The sequence below is a fragment of the Callorhinus ursinus genome, unplaced genomic scaffold, assembly GCF_003265705.2.
Source record: "Callorhinus ursinus isolate GAN/ISIS: 27379988/994484 unplaced genomic scaffold, GSC_fseal_2.0 scaffold8, whole genome shotgun sequence".
NCBI lineage: Eukaryota > Metazoa > Chordata > Mammalia > Carnivora > Otariidae > Callorhinus > Callorhinus ursinus.
Window position 1 is genome coordinate 9,584,771 of NW_027397070.1, and position 18,544 is coordinate 9,603,314.

General features: G+C 39.0%; 1 protein-coding gene across 1 annotated transcript in view; it reads left to right on the plus strand.

Moving 5' to 3' along the window:
• The first annotated feature begins 11,134 nt into the window (after nt 1–11,134).
• The window catches only part of ARHGAP5 (Rho GTPase activating protein 5), a 104,671-nt gene continuing 97,261 nt past the window's right edge, over nt 11,135–18,544 (plus strand). Inside the window, exon 1 of the mRNA XM_073895059.1 lies at nt 11,135–11,253. The gene's annotated coding sequence lies outside the window, so the exon portion shown is untranslated. The remainder of the gene's footprint in view (nt 11,254–18,544) is intronic.

The window sequence follows — 18,544 nt, forward strand, 5'->3', positions numbered from 1 at the left end:
GAGACCTGAAACCATAAAAATCCTAGAACAGAGCACAGGCAATAATGTTCTGACATCAGCCGTAACAACTATTTTCCTAGATGTGTCTCCTGAGGCAAGGGAAACAAAGACTAAATAACAAACTATTGGGACTACATCAAAATAAAAAGTTTCTGCACAGTGAAGGAAACAGTCAAACTTCTCCCTTACAGTAAGATACAACTTACTGTATGGGAGAAGATATTTGCAAATGATATTTCCGATAGTATCCAAAATATATAAAAAACTGATACAACTCAACACTAAAAAAACAGATAATCTGATTAAAAATGGGCAGAAGACATGAACAGATATTTCTCCAAAGAAGACATATAGATGGCCAACAGACTCATGAATAGATGCTCAACGTCACCATCATCGGGGAGATGCAAATCAAAATCACAATGAGGTATCTCACCTCCCACCTGTCAGAATGGCTAAAAATCAACAACACAAGAAGCAACAGGTGTTGGTGAGGATGTGGAGAAAGGGGAACCCTCATACACTGTTGGTGGGAAAGCAAACTGGTGCAGCCACTCTGGAAAACAGTATGGAAGTTCCTCAAAAAGTTAAAAATAGAACCACCCTACAATCCAGCAATCACACTACTAGGTATTTACCCCCAAAATACAAAAATACCAATTCAAAAGGATACATGCACCCCTGTGTTTACAGCAGCATTATTTACAATTGCCAAATTCTGGGGAAGCAGCTCAAGTGTCTATGGATAGATGAATGGATAAAGAAGATGTGGTGTGTGTATATATATATATATGTATATATATATAAAATGGATTATTATTCAGCCATAAAAAAGTGAAATCTTACTATTTGCAACAACGTGGATGGAGCTAGAGAGTATAACACTAGGCAAAATAAGTTAGAGAAAGATAAGTATCATATGATTTCACTCATATGTGGAATTTAAGAAACAGAACAAATGAGCAAAGAAAAAAGGGGAGATAAACTAAGAAATAGACTCTTGTTTGTTTGTTTAGAAACACATGAGTTGGGTGAGGAAGATGAGCAGAGGGAGAGGGAGAGAGAGAATCTTAAGCAGGCTCCACTCCCAGCACAGAGCCCCATGCAGGGCCTGATCTCCTGACCCTGAGATCATGACCTGAACCAGAGACTTAACTGACTGAGCCACCCAGATACCTACCCTAGACTCTTAACTACAGAGAAGATTTTCCTTATCATGATGAGCACTGAGTAATGTATAAACTGTTGAATCTGTGAAACTAATATAATACTGTATGTTATATTATACACCTGAAACTAACACTGTATGTTGACTGTGCTGGAATTAGAATTTAAAAGTTAATTAAAATAAAGAAATAAAATAAAGGAATGGAGGGTCAGATGGATGGATGGCTATGGATGGGAGAACAGTCAAACAGATTCGGCAGGTGCCTCTGCCCTCTAGAATCTCACCAATAGGAAAACAGTTCACACCCCTAGTCGGATATATATGCCATAACTACAGTTGCCATGTTGTCTAAACCAAGACTGCCAAGTACTGCCATGCTTATGCGGATAAACTGATAGAATATTTGAAACTGAGATTGCCGGAGAGCTAGGACTGAAGTTCACTTTACCTGTAACACAAAATAAAATCATAAAAGAACAAATTAATTCTGACCAGGAAAAGAGGGATGCCTACACAAAGGAATTGGTATGTAGGAGGTCTGTGAACAGTGAGCGGGATTGGTCCATCAAGCAACCAAGAAGGACAAAGCTTTGGGACAGAAAGAATACTGTGAGCAAGGGCACAGAGCTGGTAAGCCCATTATCTAGCTGGAGGGTTGGGATTCTGCCCTGAGGTGCTGGGAGATGAGACTCAAGAGAGGGATCGGGGCTGACAGTGAGGGAGTTTTTGCTCCATAGAAAACGAGGAGCCATAGATGAAGAAGTACTTTAAACCTGACATGGGAAGGAGGGCAAGGGAGTCTGACAACACATCTTAAGCTCCAGAAGACCGAAAACCATGTCTTCCGGTTCAACTCAGTTCCACAAATAAACGTTAGAGCTTGAAGGAAGATTAGAAGTGATCTAGTGTCTAGTCCAACATCCCTCAGTCCAAATGAGAAAAATTAATGACTTAAATGACTCACGTAACTACTCAAATGACTCATGCACTACTTAGTGATAAAAGCAAATTCTTGCTTTGCCACTTACTATCTCTGGTTTTAGGCAAATTATTAACCTTTCCAACTCTTAGTTTCCTCATCTGTAAGAGGATGGTTGTTATGATGATTCAGTGATAATATACGTAAAATGTTTAGTAACATGCCTGTTATGTAGGAAGAACTCAATATTAAGAAAAATTATGGTTAACAACAAAAATAATAACTACGTTATTATCAAAGTTCCCTCATTCTGTCCAAAGCTCTTTTATATATGCCCATAGTGCCCAATCCTGACCAGTCATCTGAATCACCCAGGGGGTTTTAGACAGTTATAAATTTCCTGGCCTACCCCAAACCTCCTGAATGTGAATCTTGAGGTGGTTAGGGAATCTGAACTTTTGAAAAGCTTTCTAGACATTCCTGACAATAAGAACTAGGATTAAAAACAAATGGCCCTATTTACTGCTTTTCAAAGTTTATTTGCTTAGTCTTTGGATAAGAACATGGAATTACTTCCCATGTTTCAGTCCCTTAACTGTAGGAGCTGGGGTTGGGGGAAAGGGTATTGCACATAATGCTGGGATCCCAGGAGGTTAGAAACACACATCTGTGCTCAAAAGAAAGGAGGGGTTGGGCGGCAAGATTGGAGATAGGATATCCATCACCGGTGGAAATGATTAATTATGCCCGTTTTGCACATACATTTGCATGCCTCTTAATATAACATATGCAAATACATCTTTAATAGCATGACTTGTTTGCCAATGTTGAATGCTAACTGTAAATAATTTCCTTTTTTTGTAGTGTTTAGGAAACTTCAATATGGCACTTGCTGGCAGACAGTTGCTATCTCCTGGATTTAGCAACATATTAAGTAATCATTTCAGAAACATTTTTCACTTACTACTAACAAAAGATGTCTAGACAATAATTTGTGGGATAGGTAGAGCAGGCATAATTTAAATTTATGGAAAATTGAAGAAATGTAACCTATAGTTTCCATTTTTTTTCTTACTAAGTGTTTGCTAATACAGAGCAAAAATAAGCCATTAGATGTTTTACCCCTTCTTTTAAGATCCCAGTTACTTTTTCTGATGATGTCACCAACAGCCAACAAAATATGGGCAATAGAATAAAGGAGAGAAAATAGCTATGGGCCCTGGCAATCAGTACCTGGAAATACCAATCACTGCATACCCCCTGTTGACATCCCCCTCTCCCTGCCCTCCTTTCCCCCACCCCCAGCCCTCGGTCTATTGTTTTCAGTCTGTAGAAGTTAGCAGAAACACTTGTTCAACCTGCAGATTCCTGGACAGAGTTTCTTCCGAGACACAGCATATTTGGGGTGGGCCCAGAACTCCGCACTAAGGGCAATAACTTCTCTCCCCAGTCAAACCTGAGATTTTGATATGGACGGTCCTCAGGATTCACTTTGAAACACAGTGCCCTGGGTAATGTAGAAATAAGTGTGGCTCCTGGACCAGCGGCACCAGCATCACCTGGGAATTTATCAGAAATGCAGAATCTCAAAACCCTCCGGCCTACTCAGTCAGAATGTGGATTTTTAACAAGACCCCCAAGGTGATTCATAGGCACACTCAAGTTTATTTTTTTATTTTTATTTTTTAAAGATTTTATTTATTTATTTGACAGAGAGACACAGCAAGAGCAGGAACACAAGCAGGGGGAGTGGGGGAGGGAGAAGCAGGCTTCCCGCTGAGCAGGGAGCCCGATGTGGGACTCGATCCCAGGACCCTGGGATCACAACCTGAGCCGAAGGCAGACGCTTAACAACTGAGCCACCCAGGCGCCCATAGCACAAGTTTAAACAGCACTGGTCTAGAGGAGGCATCCTCTTACCTCTTTGTATATGGGAACCTATTTGTTTCCCCCACAGCCTTAGCCTCCTAAATTACCTGGGATTGCTGAGTTCTTTTTTTTTTTTTAAGATTTTTTATTTATTTATTTGAGAGAGAGAGAATGAGAGCCAGAGAGCACGAGAGGGAAGAGGGTCAGAGGGAGAAGCAGACTCCCCGCTGAGCAGGGAGCCCGATGTGGGACTCGATCCCGGGACTCCAGGATCATGACCTGAGCCGAAGGCAGTTGCTTAACCAACTGAGCCACCCAGGCGCCCTGGGATTGCTGAGTTCTCAAGGTGGGTCCCCAGATGAGTCAGAAACTCTGGGGGGAGGGCCCACCGGTGTGTGTTCTAACAAGCCCTTTCATCCAGGTAATTCTGATACATACTAGAGTTTGAGAACCACAAGCATAGTTAATGTTACTGGCCTGCATTTAGAAATGAAGTTCACTGGAATACTCAGCGTCTTCTGCTGTGTGGAACAAATAGGCCAATGTCATGTGGTACAAGGCAAAACACACAGACTCTTGCTTCATGTTGTCAATCCTCCAGAATCAGTCAATCCTATAATATCTCCTACCTCCTACTTCACTGGTGAAGAGGATGTTTTGACAAATGCAAGTGTCAGAGGTGATCTTCTCTGGTAGTAATTAATGAAATGCCAGGATCTGAGAAGAACCTGAGTAGCTGTGTTGTATAATGGTATCAGGGGATAAGTGGCTCAGACAGTTGAGTTTCAAATGAAAAATAACTTCCTGATCCCCAAACCTTGGAGGTTACAAATTAGTATTCTCTGCTTTCCATCAACTGATCCAACTGGTACAGCCTGAGTGAAAATACCAAGGTTGGATGATGCTCAAAAGAGAGCTCCTGAACATGAACTGGGGTGCAATGTGGTGGAAAGGTCAGGGAAATTATGACTGTGACACTGAGCAAGTCCATTTAAGCTGAGTGCATCCACCTTTGTTTCACTCTTGTTTGGACTTTCCAATAGATTGTTAAACTCAATGCCTAACCTAATACCAACTAGCTCGAACTTAGAGGTTTTTGTTTCCATCTTGCCCTGTTCTCCATGTCATCGGTCTTGGGCTCTCTCTGTCTCTCTGTCTCTGTGTCTCTCTCCCTCCCTGTCTCTGGTCTCTTCCTCTCGCTATCTCTTCCTCACACTCTGTGTCCTCTGCCTCTGACTGTCCCTAGCTTCCCATCCCAATCTCTTTGATGAAAAGATTCAGGATACCTCCCAGGGGATGGGGGCAGGGGGAGGAGTGGATTGCAATATGGACGAAGGCGGAGAGGTTGCCAATAAGGCTTTTGTTGGTACTGTTGATTACTTTTTCTGCTGTTGGAGACTTGCGTGTTATCCTGTTATCTCTGCTCCCCCCCCCCCGCTTTTTTTAATTTGTGAGTGTTTGCCATAGATCATTATCATGATAGTTCTCGATGGGACTGGAGTACTAGTTTATCAAAATGTCAGCATAAAGACCAAAAGTCAAGCAAATTTGCTGCAATAAGGAGAGGCTGTAAATTTGCTGTCAGTTAGGAAATCCTCTTGAATTCAAAGTGCAAGCTTAGCTGAAAGCATTTTTTAATAATTGTGACTGAATGAGTGTGAGATTAACCCAGTGTGCGTGCACTTTGATCTTGTGCCTTGTTAAATTTCTCAGTTTTAATAATTGGGGCCATTATTTATGCTATGACTTCAGGAGCTAGGCTATCAGGGACTGCCTAAAATATAAAATCAGTTTCATTTTGCTAATTTCATTTGTTGAAACTCACACTATCCCCCTTTTATTCTTTTCGAATGTTAATGATGATGTACCCTGGAATAACTTTCTTCTTCAAGTCTTAATTATAGTTTGGTTGAAATACTGAACCATTTTAACATTGAAAATATTTGGCAAATAAGCCTGATAAGAGAAATTTTATGAAAGTCCTCATTGTGTTTTGGATATAAGCACAAAGAGAAGAAGCATGTGGAGAAAGACCTTTATCTCCTTGGAATTTTATGTCTTTCTGCAATACACAAAACAGTGGAGTCACAGCAGACAAAAAAAAAAAAAAAAGAAAGAAAGAAAGAGAAAAATTTCCTCAAATCTAATTATCAAAAAGCAAGTCATCTTGCTTGAGTATTTCAATCAACCCATCCCTGAAGCCACTTTCTCAATTTGCCTTCCTGTCTGATGTATGGATTTTTGTGCGTGTGTTATCATTTGGAGAAACCTCTTAGCATATGGTGGAAAAAATGCTGTTTTGCTAATTTTATGTTTTATTTCTTAATGACCTACTTCTCTGCAGCAGCTTTAGTGGAATGGTTTAAGCTCAGTCTGACTTTTTTGAGAGTCCTTTACTCTGTGGCAGTGACTCAGCTGGGATAGAGCCAAGATGTTTACATGACTGTGGTGGGGGAAGGGGGTGGTTACATCGCCTCAACTTTTGCCACTTTTGAAGAGAGCTTACAAATTGTAGGCACTCAGAATAAGTGGCATCATAAGTGGGCGTAAAATGCCCTAAAGATATGGAGTGAGTTAGAACTCTAGGATTCGGTGAAGAGAGTAAGATAGGGGCTCAGTTGTCTCAGGGAACTGGATCCAATAGTAGTGCTCAACTGTGACCTTGGGTAAATCACTTGACCTTAATTCTTTACCTTTAAATAAGGTGAATATATGCATTTTACTTTTATTGAAATACTGCAAGTTATCAGGACAGTATTGGCCAAACACAAAGAAATCTTTTTACTTTAAGACAATTATTTTAGGTGATGTTTTGCAAAAGACTGCTTAACACAGGCAGCTTCAACTTAAGATTCTGTGCAAATTGAAGGTGCTGTAAAGGACATTAGCTCCTAACTGAAGGGGTCATTGACAGAATAATTATTTCATTTCCCTATAAAGGAAGATGGGCTGGGCTCTTCGTAAATGTGGTCTTTTGAAACTAAAGTTGAAATTGTATGCATAATTTAATCAGTCAGTATTTTGTAGCCTAGATCAAATGCTCTTGCTTACATTAATTTCCATCAAATGTGAATACTCTTGGTGAATCAATAAAGCAAAACATAAGTACTCAATTGAGTTCTTCCTATGTAATCACTATGTTATGCATGGCTGGGTTTCCAGAACTTTGTGCTCCAAAGGTTTATATTTTATTAATTTTTTTAAAGATTTATTTATTTGTTTATTTGACAGAGAGAGAGAGAGAGACAGCGAGAGAGGGGACACAAGCAGGGGGAGTGGGAGAGGGAGAAGCAGGCTTCCCATGGAGCAGGGAGCCTGATGCAGGGCTCCATCCTAGGACCCTGGGATCATGACCCAAGCCAAAGGCAGACGCTTAACAACTGAGCCACCCAGGCGCCCTGGATGACCATTTTAATCGAAGACAAAAACCAATGCCCATAAAACCATTAGTGACCACCCATAAGGAGGTATATAAAGAAATGTTATCTTGGACAAAGGAGATCTTGAGCTGAACCTATAGGCTAGAGTAAGGCAGAGAGTGGAAGAGAAGAGATGTTCTGGGCTGAGGGAGTAATAAACCAATGACATGAAGGCAAGAAGAGCCTGCTGCTATGTCTGAACAGTTAGGAGATCACCTTGATGGGTGCTGAGGATTCCTGCTAGAGCTGAAGGGGAAAAAAGACTGGCGGTGAGGGAAGGAGGGTGGGGTGAAGGGGAACAGCTATCATGTACCAGGCACTTCACATGTGCAATATGACTTAATCCTCACAACCAACTGATGTACGGTTACTATTGTTATCCTTCTTTTGTGTCCAGGAAACAGATTCAGGGAAGTTATGTAATTTCTCCCAAGGCTGTAACCTTGAAAATAGTGAGCCAAGCTTTAGAACCCAGGTAACTTTCCTCCAGATGCCATGGTTCTTAACCATATCACTCCATTGCAGTGGCCAAGAATGCAGATTCTGGTATCATTGCTCTTCTGTCTCTGTTGGCTTATAACTATAGGCATCTATAAATTGAGGACAAGAAAAGTACATCATTTAAGATCATTGTGCTAGGATTATATAAGCTATTGCATGTGGAGCACCTAGCAGCACCTGGTACATAATAAGGGCTCACTAAATCTTTGCCTAATGTTATTATATCAGAAACAGGCTCAAAAGGCAGCCAAGTGGGTAGGGGTTGCTTGAGTTATATAATAATTGCATTAGGCAATTATTGTAGCTTCTTGAACTGGACATTCTTTTATAATGGACAAAGAACAGGGGTGCCTGACTGGCTCAGTCTAAAGAGCAGGTGACTCTTGATCTCATGGTCATGAGTTCAAGCCTCACATTGGGTGTAGAGATTACTTAAATAAATATTTTTTTAATTTTTAAAAAAATAAAGGACAAAGGACAGAAGGGGAAAAAGGAAGGAAGACTGGAATCAAGGAGGCCTCCACAAAGCAGACATTCAACAGATGACAAAGTGAGATCTTATTTTTCCCCTAGACACAAAAGTATTAAATATTGATTGGGGATAATTTTTAAATTTCAAAAGAGGACAAGGAAGAAAATGAAAATCTCCCATAATACCATATCTAAGAGATAATCACCATCAGTATTTTGGTATATATCCATGCAGGTTTTTATGTTTTGTGTTTGTGTGTGTTAATTCACATTTTGAATTTATCATATTTACCTACAGTAAAAGTCGCACTTTTGGTGTACTGGTCTATGAATTTTGGCTAACACACACTGTTGTGTGATAACCAGTACAATTAAGGTATAGAACAATTCCATCACCCTACAAATTTCCTTTTGCTGCCCGTACTCCTCCTACTGCCAACCATAGCTCCTGGTGACCACTAATCTGTTTTCTATTCCTATCATTTTGTCTTTTCTGGAATGTCATATAGTAGAATTATACAGGATTTAGCCACTTGAGTCTGCCTTTCCTCATATTTTAGAAAATGCAATCTAGTTACTCTTCACATCCTCATAAAGAAAACAGCATAAGGCATTTCAGATTTATCCATGTGTGTATAAGTAGTTCATTTCTTTTTATTGCTGAGTAATATTTCACTCTATAGATGTACCAGAGTGTATTTTCATTCACCAAAAGGACATTTGCATTGTCTCCAGTTTTTAGCAATTTGAAGAAAACCGCTGGAAAATAAGTTCATTTCTCTTAGGTAATACCTAGAAATGGGTTTGCTGGATCATATGTTAAGTAAATGTTAACAGGAAAATGCCAAACTCTTTTTCAGAGTGGCTGTATCACATTTGCATGTCCACTAGCAAGTATAAGCGTTCTAGTTGCTCCACATCCTGACCAGCACTCTGATCAGTATGAGGTTTTTTTAAGCCACCTAATAGGTATGTAGTGCTATATAATGGTGGTTTAAATTTCATTTCCTTATACTAATATTGAGTATCTATAGATGTGTTTTTTTATCTTTCAGTAGAGAAAATGCTATTTCTCCTTTTCCAAATATATACATTTTATTTCTTTTTATTGATTTATTGCATTGGCTAGGACCTTAAGTATGATGTTGAATAGGAGTGGTGAGAACAGATGTCCTTACCTCGGTCCTGTTCTTAGGGAGAAAGTATTCATTCTTTTGCCATTGGGTATGATGTTAGCTGTAGGTTTTTTTGTAGATGCCCTTAATTAGTTTAAGGAATTTTCCTTCATTTTCTAACTTGCTAAAAGTATCATGAATAGATGTAGAATTTTTTCAGATGCTTTTTTGTCAACATTGAGAATATCATATGATTTTTCTTCTTTAGTCTATTGACTGATTTTCTAATGTTGAACCAGCCTTGCATTCCCAGGATAAATCCCACCTGGCCATAATATACCATCATATGTTACATATGTTGTTGTATGTAATTTACTTGTGTGCATATGTATGTTTTTGAAAACAAAAACAGAATGGCACCATATATACTCATTTGTAGTCTCTTTCTGAAAACTCTTTATTTTCTTTAAATGTAGAGGAAATGTACATGTTTGCAAAGTTCTTTCTGTTTACTTCGAGACGTTCATTTTTTTTCTATTTTCTCTTGGTAGAGGAATAAATAGTTTTTATGTGTATTATCTTTCAGTTTCATTAAATTCAAAACCTGGAATGAGAAATTTCCAACCCACACAAACCAACTCTTAGCTGATAAACTTTGAAAAGAACTATTCACATCTTGACAAAATATGAAGAGAAAACTGCTCTAAGTTTGGAAGGCCATTATAAATGGTGAGAGCAAAGGGATGAACATAGACCCCTGAAATGCAGCTACTCATCAGGGATCTAGGGAGTCCAAAATTTCTGTCGTATTACAGTTACCTTAAATAACCTGAATATACAACTGACAGCTCTGATGTTCCTGAAGTAAGTTATTTTTCTTTTATTAAATAACACTTGTGTAGGTAGATAGAGATGTAGATATACCTATGCATATACATAGGCTTGAAGAGAGCATCAACAACTTTTTGACAAATTGTATTCTGAAGTGTTTTTGTTTTTGTTTTATTTTGTTTGAGGTATTTCTTCCCTGGACAAATAAGTTTTTAGATTTTTTTAAAAAATAGAAATGTGAATGTTTTCTACTTCAGGAAAAAATGCTTTCAAGACTGATATGCTCTAGGAACCCACTTTAGGCCTACTTTTAGAACTCCAAATCTGGGTTTTTTCCAAGTTTTCTTTTAGAAAATGCAATTTAGTTACTCTTCACATCCTCATAAAGAAAATGGCATTGCTTTATTTTATATGTGAGACAGAATTCAAGATAATGGTAAATCTTGCCAAAGGCCTCAAGGACACTAAGCATGAACTTTGGGAGGAGCTATTTTTGGGTCTTGTTTTGTTTTAGCGTCTCTTATTCTCAGTCTGGGTTAAGATGGGTCTGGGTCTCTCAAAATGTTTGCACGAGAGGATGAACTTCAATGTTTGCATCGTTTCCCCTGTTTTACACTCTCCTCGCATAGACCACAGCTGAGACTTTTAGAGAAAAGGCGCTTTGGGCAAGTGCAAAGTGGTATTGTCATGTTGCTACTGGAGCTGTCTGTGAGAGCCAAGAAAATAGGACAGAATAAAAAGGAAGTAAAATAAGTCAGAGTGAAACTTTCTCCCTCAGAGGAAGGAAAGCAAACATTGAAATATTGCTTTTTCCTGGCTGCTTATTAAAGGGGAAATTTGTCTACTGTGCTGGAAGAGTCTTCTATTCATCGTTTTGTTCATGCAGAGCATCCAAGTCGAGGTTTGTTTTTGTATGCATCACCCATTCTGTTTCTTAAGGTGAACTCTACTGATATGATAGTAAGTATTGAACAGATTCAGCATTTCTCTGGTTGCAAAAGATGTTGATTTGTTTTAATCATTCAACAATTTATACAGACCAATTCCCCTAAACAGTCTAATTTGAACATGTTTTGCTGCAAAGTCTTCCCAGATTTCTGAAATATATGAAGTCATTGTTTATATGAGAGTGGAAGTTTTATTTTTGATATGCGTCAGTTTGTTTGAAGTAAGATACTATTTGGATATTTTATGGAGCTGACATAATTTTGTCACCTTCAGAAATGTTTAGGTACAGGATATTATAAATTAATTAACTAATATGAAAACCTTGAATTTATAGGTATAGAATTGTAGTGCCACATTATGCAATTAAATACCCCACATTCTATTTTCACGAGTATAAGGTCATTGGCCTAAATTGCAATTATATAATTTCTGTTATGATTGTTGGTGATTGGTATAATTTTACTAATTATTGCCTAAACAATGGAAGTTGGCTGGGACTCAAATTGCAACAAATGCTTTTTTATATGAGAAGAGCAAGGAAACTGAATGCTTTTTTTCTTTTGTCATTCATTATGATGGGGCTGCAATTAATCATAAATATTACACTGGGAGGTGTAGAAAGCTTTCTTTACTTTCCAGGATCATCTTTCTTGAACGGGATAGAAGGAAACCCTCCAGAGAAAAATAAATGATCATGTTTAGAGAAACATCACATTGACTGACTAATTGGAAGGATAGTGGAAAAATCCCACAGGAAATAGTCCAGAGCCTGTGACTTTTATAGTCAATACTCTTCTTAGAGCAAACATTCCTTTTAATGGCATAAAAATCCATTTAAATTGAAAGTACCATCTGCCCAACCTTCTTATCTGACCACAAGGTCAGAAATAACCATTGTCAGATAAGGAAATAATAAAAACGTTTTGTAAAACATAGGATAAACTTGTGTCTAAACAGTAAGAGTGCAATTACAAATTTGGACGTGCTGCCTTTTGAAAAGGCACTTGTACTTTTAGGCAACTAAATACTACATAATTTACTAAAACCTTCTTAGACTTTCCAACTTTTTCCAGTAATTTCTTTGTCTGTTTCAACCACAAGCTTTGAATAAATTGGTGATAAGAGAACTTGATTGATCATTGTCATTCCAAAGGCATGAAGAGCTGTGTGAGTGCAGATAACACAGAACCCTACAATTCAAAATAGAAAGTTAGGGAAGAGAATAGTGTGCACTATTCAGCTGTACACCCTAACTCATTGAGATTGCACAGGTTCTTAGGATTTCTTAGCATCTCTACTGGGGCTGAGGAACTCACCAGCCCCTAGAGGTGAGTGGGGAGGTGTAAAGATCCATTGCCGAGGTGCTGCTGGGACATCCCAGGCTTAGAGTGATCAACAAGTTCCTTCCAAGGAACTCCTCTAAGCAGTGAGGTTTTCCCAGTCACAGTGACGGGAGTGAGAATTCAATCTCTCTTATGGCCAAATTCTAGCTAAAGAGTTGCCCCATCTTCTCCAACGCCTTGCAAGGAGACTTGTCACTTGGAGTGTGTTCAAAGAAGCCATGCTTCCATGTCCCTAAATGTGCTCTCAGTGCCAGTGACATTCCTATTGAAAGAATAACAGATTGTACAGGGCAAGTCTTCCATGCTAGTATCACATTCCCAAATTAATAGTATGGTTTCTGAAGTATTGAATGAAATAAATTCCCTTTAGTACTGCACAATGTAGCATAAATAAAAAGGTAAGTTCCTCATTTAAATCTCATTTGAACATTTTACACTGCTTACCTTAGAGATTGTCTCATTACCTTGGCGACTAATAACAAGTAGGCAGAAATAAGCTAAGCATTATAGAGCTGGACCTTGTGGAAACAAAAGAGGCCTTCTGGGAGGTGGTATATCATATTGTTTAAACATGTCAGATCTGAAGCTCTGCTGCCTGGTTAAATTCTTAGCCCGCCATTACCAGCTATGAATCCTTAAGCAAGTTGCTTAACTTCTTTGGACTTCAGTTTCCTCGTTTGTAAAATGAAATATATAATTGTACACACCTCAAAGGATTATTATGAAGATTAACTGAGATCGTTCGTGTCAAATTCTTGATAAATTTTAGCGGCCAGTAAGTATTTATCTACTTTGATATTCCTTCTTCTGGCCTTTCAGACACTGGGATTATTCGGAATTATTATTAGTTGGAAATATTATTGAAAATTATTTAGCCTACCCAGATTCTGAATGCCTAAACAATTCTAGAAAAAACTGTTTACTCCTTAGGTACAAAAGAGACACAGTTCCAGTAAAGGCCTATCTTTGTTTCTGTCAGCATTGACAGGATATTCTTACACCATAATTATACCCAAAGTTACTGAAGTAGGCCCAGAGCCTCTAAGAAATTAGGTAAATGCAAACTTTGCAGGCCAACTAGCATTCTGACAATTTCTGAAAATCATGATTGTAGCCATCCCTAGCCCAAAAGGGACATACATACTCTTCTCATTTGTCTTGGTAGAGAGAGCTTTGGAGTTCCACTGGTCCCATTCAGGCTCACAGAACTGTTTTCTTCATTTTAGAAGATGTATTGTATGGTGACTAACATAACATAATACAATTTTTAAAAAATTAAAAAAAAAAGAAGAAGTTGTAGTAAAATGTGAAGGGGGAAGATTCTTGAGCACCTACAATAGCCTTGTGCCCACCCGGACTTTGATGGGTTGTCAGTGGTTTGGTTCTAGAGTTCATATTTTGAGTTATGTGTGGATTAGAGGTTATTGGCTGGCACTTTTTTAAAGCCAGGACAAAAAAAAGTTACTTTGGTTTTTTTAGGTCATAACATTTATGAATATTATTAAAGATTAGTATGGAATATAAAAAGAATTGTTTTCCTTAGAATTCTTGACCTAAAAAAGTAACCTTTTCATTTTAACTCCTGAGTTTACCTTACAATACAAGTAAATAGACTGTAGCAATATTATACTCCTTAGCTGCAGTAGAAAACATTCTATCTTTCTTGGATGCTACAAAATCATAAACTGGAGAAGTCAAAGTCAATTTATGAACTCTCCAAGATCTTGCTAAAGAAATAGCTAGAAAATACATAGAAAAGGAGTATTTATCCTTATGATACATGCAAAATAATCTCAGAACACTTCCCTAAGTGACCCTACTATGCTATACAGGCTATGTGAGATTATGAATGCAGTGAGTTTACTTAATATGATGCTTTTGGGAATGTGGTATCATTGAAAGCTTTGGAGATAAAACTAGCATCAATCGAGTTGAAAAGTTCCTTTTTAAAATAAGAGCTGTTAAATTATACTGCAAAATGCTGGGGAAAATATTACACACTATCTAAATGTGAAATTAATGTCTTCCCCAATATTGCTATAAGTAGTGCATCTCAACTTAGTTCATAATTGAACAAATTGTTTCTTTTGTTTCTGGCGATTCAGATTTTTCCTATAATAATATACCTTTTCCTTATCTCTCTGTAATCAAGTTCTGTCACTAGACTAGGCTGAGCTAGCAAATTAATGCCTCCCAGGAAGGTGTTAATAAGTCATGGAACAAGGAGGTAAATATCTACGTGATTTTCTGAAAGTGCCGCAAATTTGTGTCATGATTTTCCTTGGTGAGTTAGAACCATAGCCATTTACCTGGTGCTCCTCTTTCTCTTTTGTAACTTGTGTCTTCATTCATGTGACTCATTTCACTTGTTGAGCTTGTCTCCATGGACACCAACTATCCAATAAGCCACACTTTGGGCATTTTAGAGAGAGAGGGCACATGAGTGGCAGGGGAAGGACAGAAGGAGAGGGAGAGAGAATCTTAAGCAGGCTCCATGCCCAGCGCCAAGCCCCAGTGCGGGGCTCAATCTCATGATCCTGAGATCATGATCTGAGCCGAAATCAAGAGTTGGTCACTTAACTGACAGCCACCCAGGTGCCCCCACGTCTGGGCATTTTAAAACAAGATATAAATCAGCAATTCTCAACCTGTATTTTCAATATCCGCAGGTGTATTGATGTAAATCAAGGGGTGTCTTTAGTTCTTTAAAAATAAGCCCAAAATAGCTCTGAACTTCAGGATGCTACTGACAATTAGAATGAATAATGATTGTGTAACAACTTGCTTTCTAAGATTGGAAACACTATATACTTGAGGAATTCTTAGTACAGATGCAACTGCCTGATTGAAGAAATTGGTTGCTAAGCAAACAACTGAATTGTCTTAAAAACATAAGTAATAGCTGCTTTCATTTTTGGATTCCATTCCCTTCCCCCAAACCCATGATATTTGGAGACACTGTGTTGATACTATAAAATTTATAAAGAAAGTAGACTCTGCTTCTTTCATTTCACCATTGAAATGTTTAGGCTCTATAGATCATTATCATTTTAAAAATTGGCTTCCTTCATCCAAATGAAATCAGAGATGTGTGATTTTAGAAACTCTTCCTTTTACAAATAAGGAAAAGGAGTCCCACAACATTTAAAGGCATTGTTTGAGTTTACCCAACTCGTTAGCAACAGAGTTTTCCACCAAGGCCTCTCTCACCGGTATTGTTTTTGGTTTTGTTTTTTCCCCCCACTATACCAGACGACGACTACTATGGCATGGCTGAATCGATCTTATTTTTTTTTTTTAAGATTTTATTTATCTTTTTGACAGAGAGATAGAGAGCCCAAGTAGGCAGAGTGGCAGACAGAGGGAGGGGGAGAAGTGGGCTCCTTGCTAAGCAGAGAACCCGATGTGGGTCTCGATGCGGGGCTCAATCCCAGGACCCTGGGATCATGACCTGAGCCGAAGGCAGACGCTTAACCAACTGAGCCACCCAGGTGCCCCTCCATCTATCTTAGAATAAAGCACGTGACGAGGCAAGGGAATAGTAAACTGAGACTTGGCAGTTTGGGGTAAGATTGATGACGTTTCTTAAAGTGTGGTCTAAGGACCACTTGTATTAATTACCTAGTTGCCTGTTAAAAATGCAGACTCTATCCAGGCCTATTGAAAGTCCATCTTCCGGGGATGGGACCCAGGAATATGCGGTTTAAGCAAGCTCTCTAGGTAATGTTTCTGTACGCTTCAAGTTGCATTCCATGCACCAATGATACCCTACATGTTTCACTAGAATCTTATTTAATATGTTTTAATTTGTCATAATAACATAATATATTCCCATGTGAGAAAGGTGGAATGTTTTGCAGTGGATTCTAAGGTGTAGTGCAGAGTCGTGTGGTGAAAGGGAAGAGCTTTGAGTTTAGTTTCCAATCCAGGCTCTACCACCTTGCTGTGTGTCTCTGGGCCAGTTACTTAACTCTCTGAGCCTCCAGTTTTTCCTCTTTCAATAAGAATAATGCAGCCCTCACAGGATTGCTGAGAGATAATGGATATAAAATGCTTGGCAGGCACTGGGCCTAGTGTTTTCCACGCCTCTTCCCTCACCTTGCAAAGTGGCAATATGCTAAATTCTACCTTGTTTCGGACCTAGCTACCATTGTGGATTGTTCCTGTCCTCTGCCCCTCCCCCTCTCCTCTGTGGCTTCCCACCTACCTTCTGGCTGTTTCATTGTTCATTAGTCACCTCCACCAGGAAGAAAGGGAAAATAAGAAATTTGACTGAAAGCATCCATTTTCCTCAGATGTTATTACTTTTAGTAAAAGGTTTGGTTTGAGGGAAAGAGACTGAATCACTGGCCAAAAGAACATTTTTTGGTTTTCCAAGTTTAATTTACCTATTTTTTAGATTGTTTCGGTTCCTGCTCTCATAATGGATAACTTTACATGTCCTCATTAGAAAAAGTGATTTTAATCAACACTGCATGATAAAAGGACATTTCTACATGAATCATTTTGATTTGTTTTTTTAGGGTAACTGAGAAGATTTGGTTTAACAAAACTCATTAAGATCCTACCAAGAGGGAGCCAGAGTGTGAAGTAGGTCAGATTCCATCTTCCTGGTCATGCCCTTCAGGCATTGCTGACAAGAGTTTCTGGCTTGACAGAAGTGGACTGTGTATCAATGGATTCCTAGTTTGCAGAGCTCCTTGGCACAGGCTCGGACCTAACGGTAAGGTGCCTAGCAGAGCCTGTGGTTGGGAGTCTTGATTTTCATGTAAAATACCCTCAGTTTTTTAACTTGTTTAGAGTTTTCCTCATGAAAGGCTCTGTATTGGTGCTTGGTGTTAGGTGCTTAGTATTAAGTGTTAGGTGCTTGGTATTAGGCATCCACTAGTTGGAAAGGAGAGCATGGCCTCAGCTGTGGGAACTGAGATTCCAGAGCCGGTGACCACCCAGAGCATCACACAAAAGTGAATGTAGCAATAAAGAAAATTTTTCTTAACCATGTTGGTATGTAGTCAGACTCCAGCAGGAGAGAGGGGTGAGGGGCAGGGTGGGGGGAGGGGGGAGTGTCAACTGTCTGGAGGCCTGGTGTTTTCGTCTCCCCATATATATATATATAAAATTTACTTATTTATTTGAGAGAGACAGAGATAGTGAGAGAGAGTACAAGCGGGAAGGAGCGGCAGAAGCAGACTCCCCACTGAGCAGGGAGCCCGATGTGGGGCTCGATCCCAAGACCCTGGGATCATGACCCAAGCCGAAGGCAGACGCTTAACCATCTGAGCCACCCAGGGGCCCTCACCTCCCCATTCTTTACCCGTTGCCGGGCTTGGGTCCTGACAGGACATCTGATATTGAACCCTGGCTGACAGATGATCTGGTTGAGATGTGTGGCCTGATGGAGCCACTACCATGGCATCTTCTGGCGGGCAGTATTTTTGTCTGCTTTATCCACTGCTCTAATCCCACACCTGAAACCAGGTCTGGCACAGAGTAGGCACTCAGTATATATTTATTGAAAAAATGGATGAATTAATTATGAGAGTTAATAAATGGTTGTTGAAGAAAAGAAAGAAGAAGGGGGGGAAATGGGAGAGGGAACTGGTAAGAGGATGATGGGTTGGTTGAGTCAATCTGATTATCTGAAGAGTACCTTTTTCAGATAAAAGAAGATACTTCTTTGGTCAAAGGTGTATGAGATTCCTACTACTGGTAGACCCTCCAAATAGTTTTAGGGTCTACCCCTGATAGTACTAATGCTGGTGACTGGTTGGGTTGGGAAAATAATAAAAATGATGATGGATAACAACAGCAGTAGCAACTAACATTTATATAGCACTTGCACCATGTGGATTATCTTTTCCAATCTGTTTGTAAAACTTGATGAATGATAAAACAAGTCTAATGGCACTTTGCCACAATGGTGTAAATATTATATAACACATTTTGATATTATATGATAG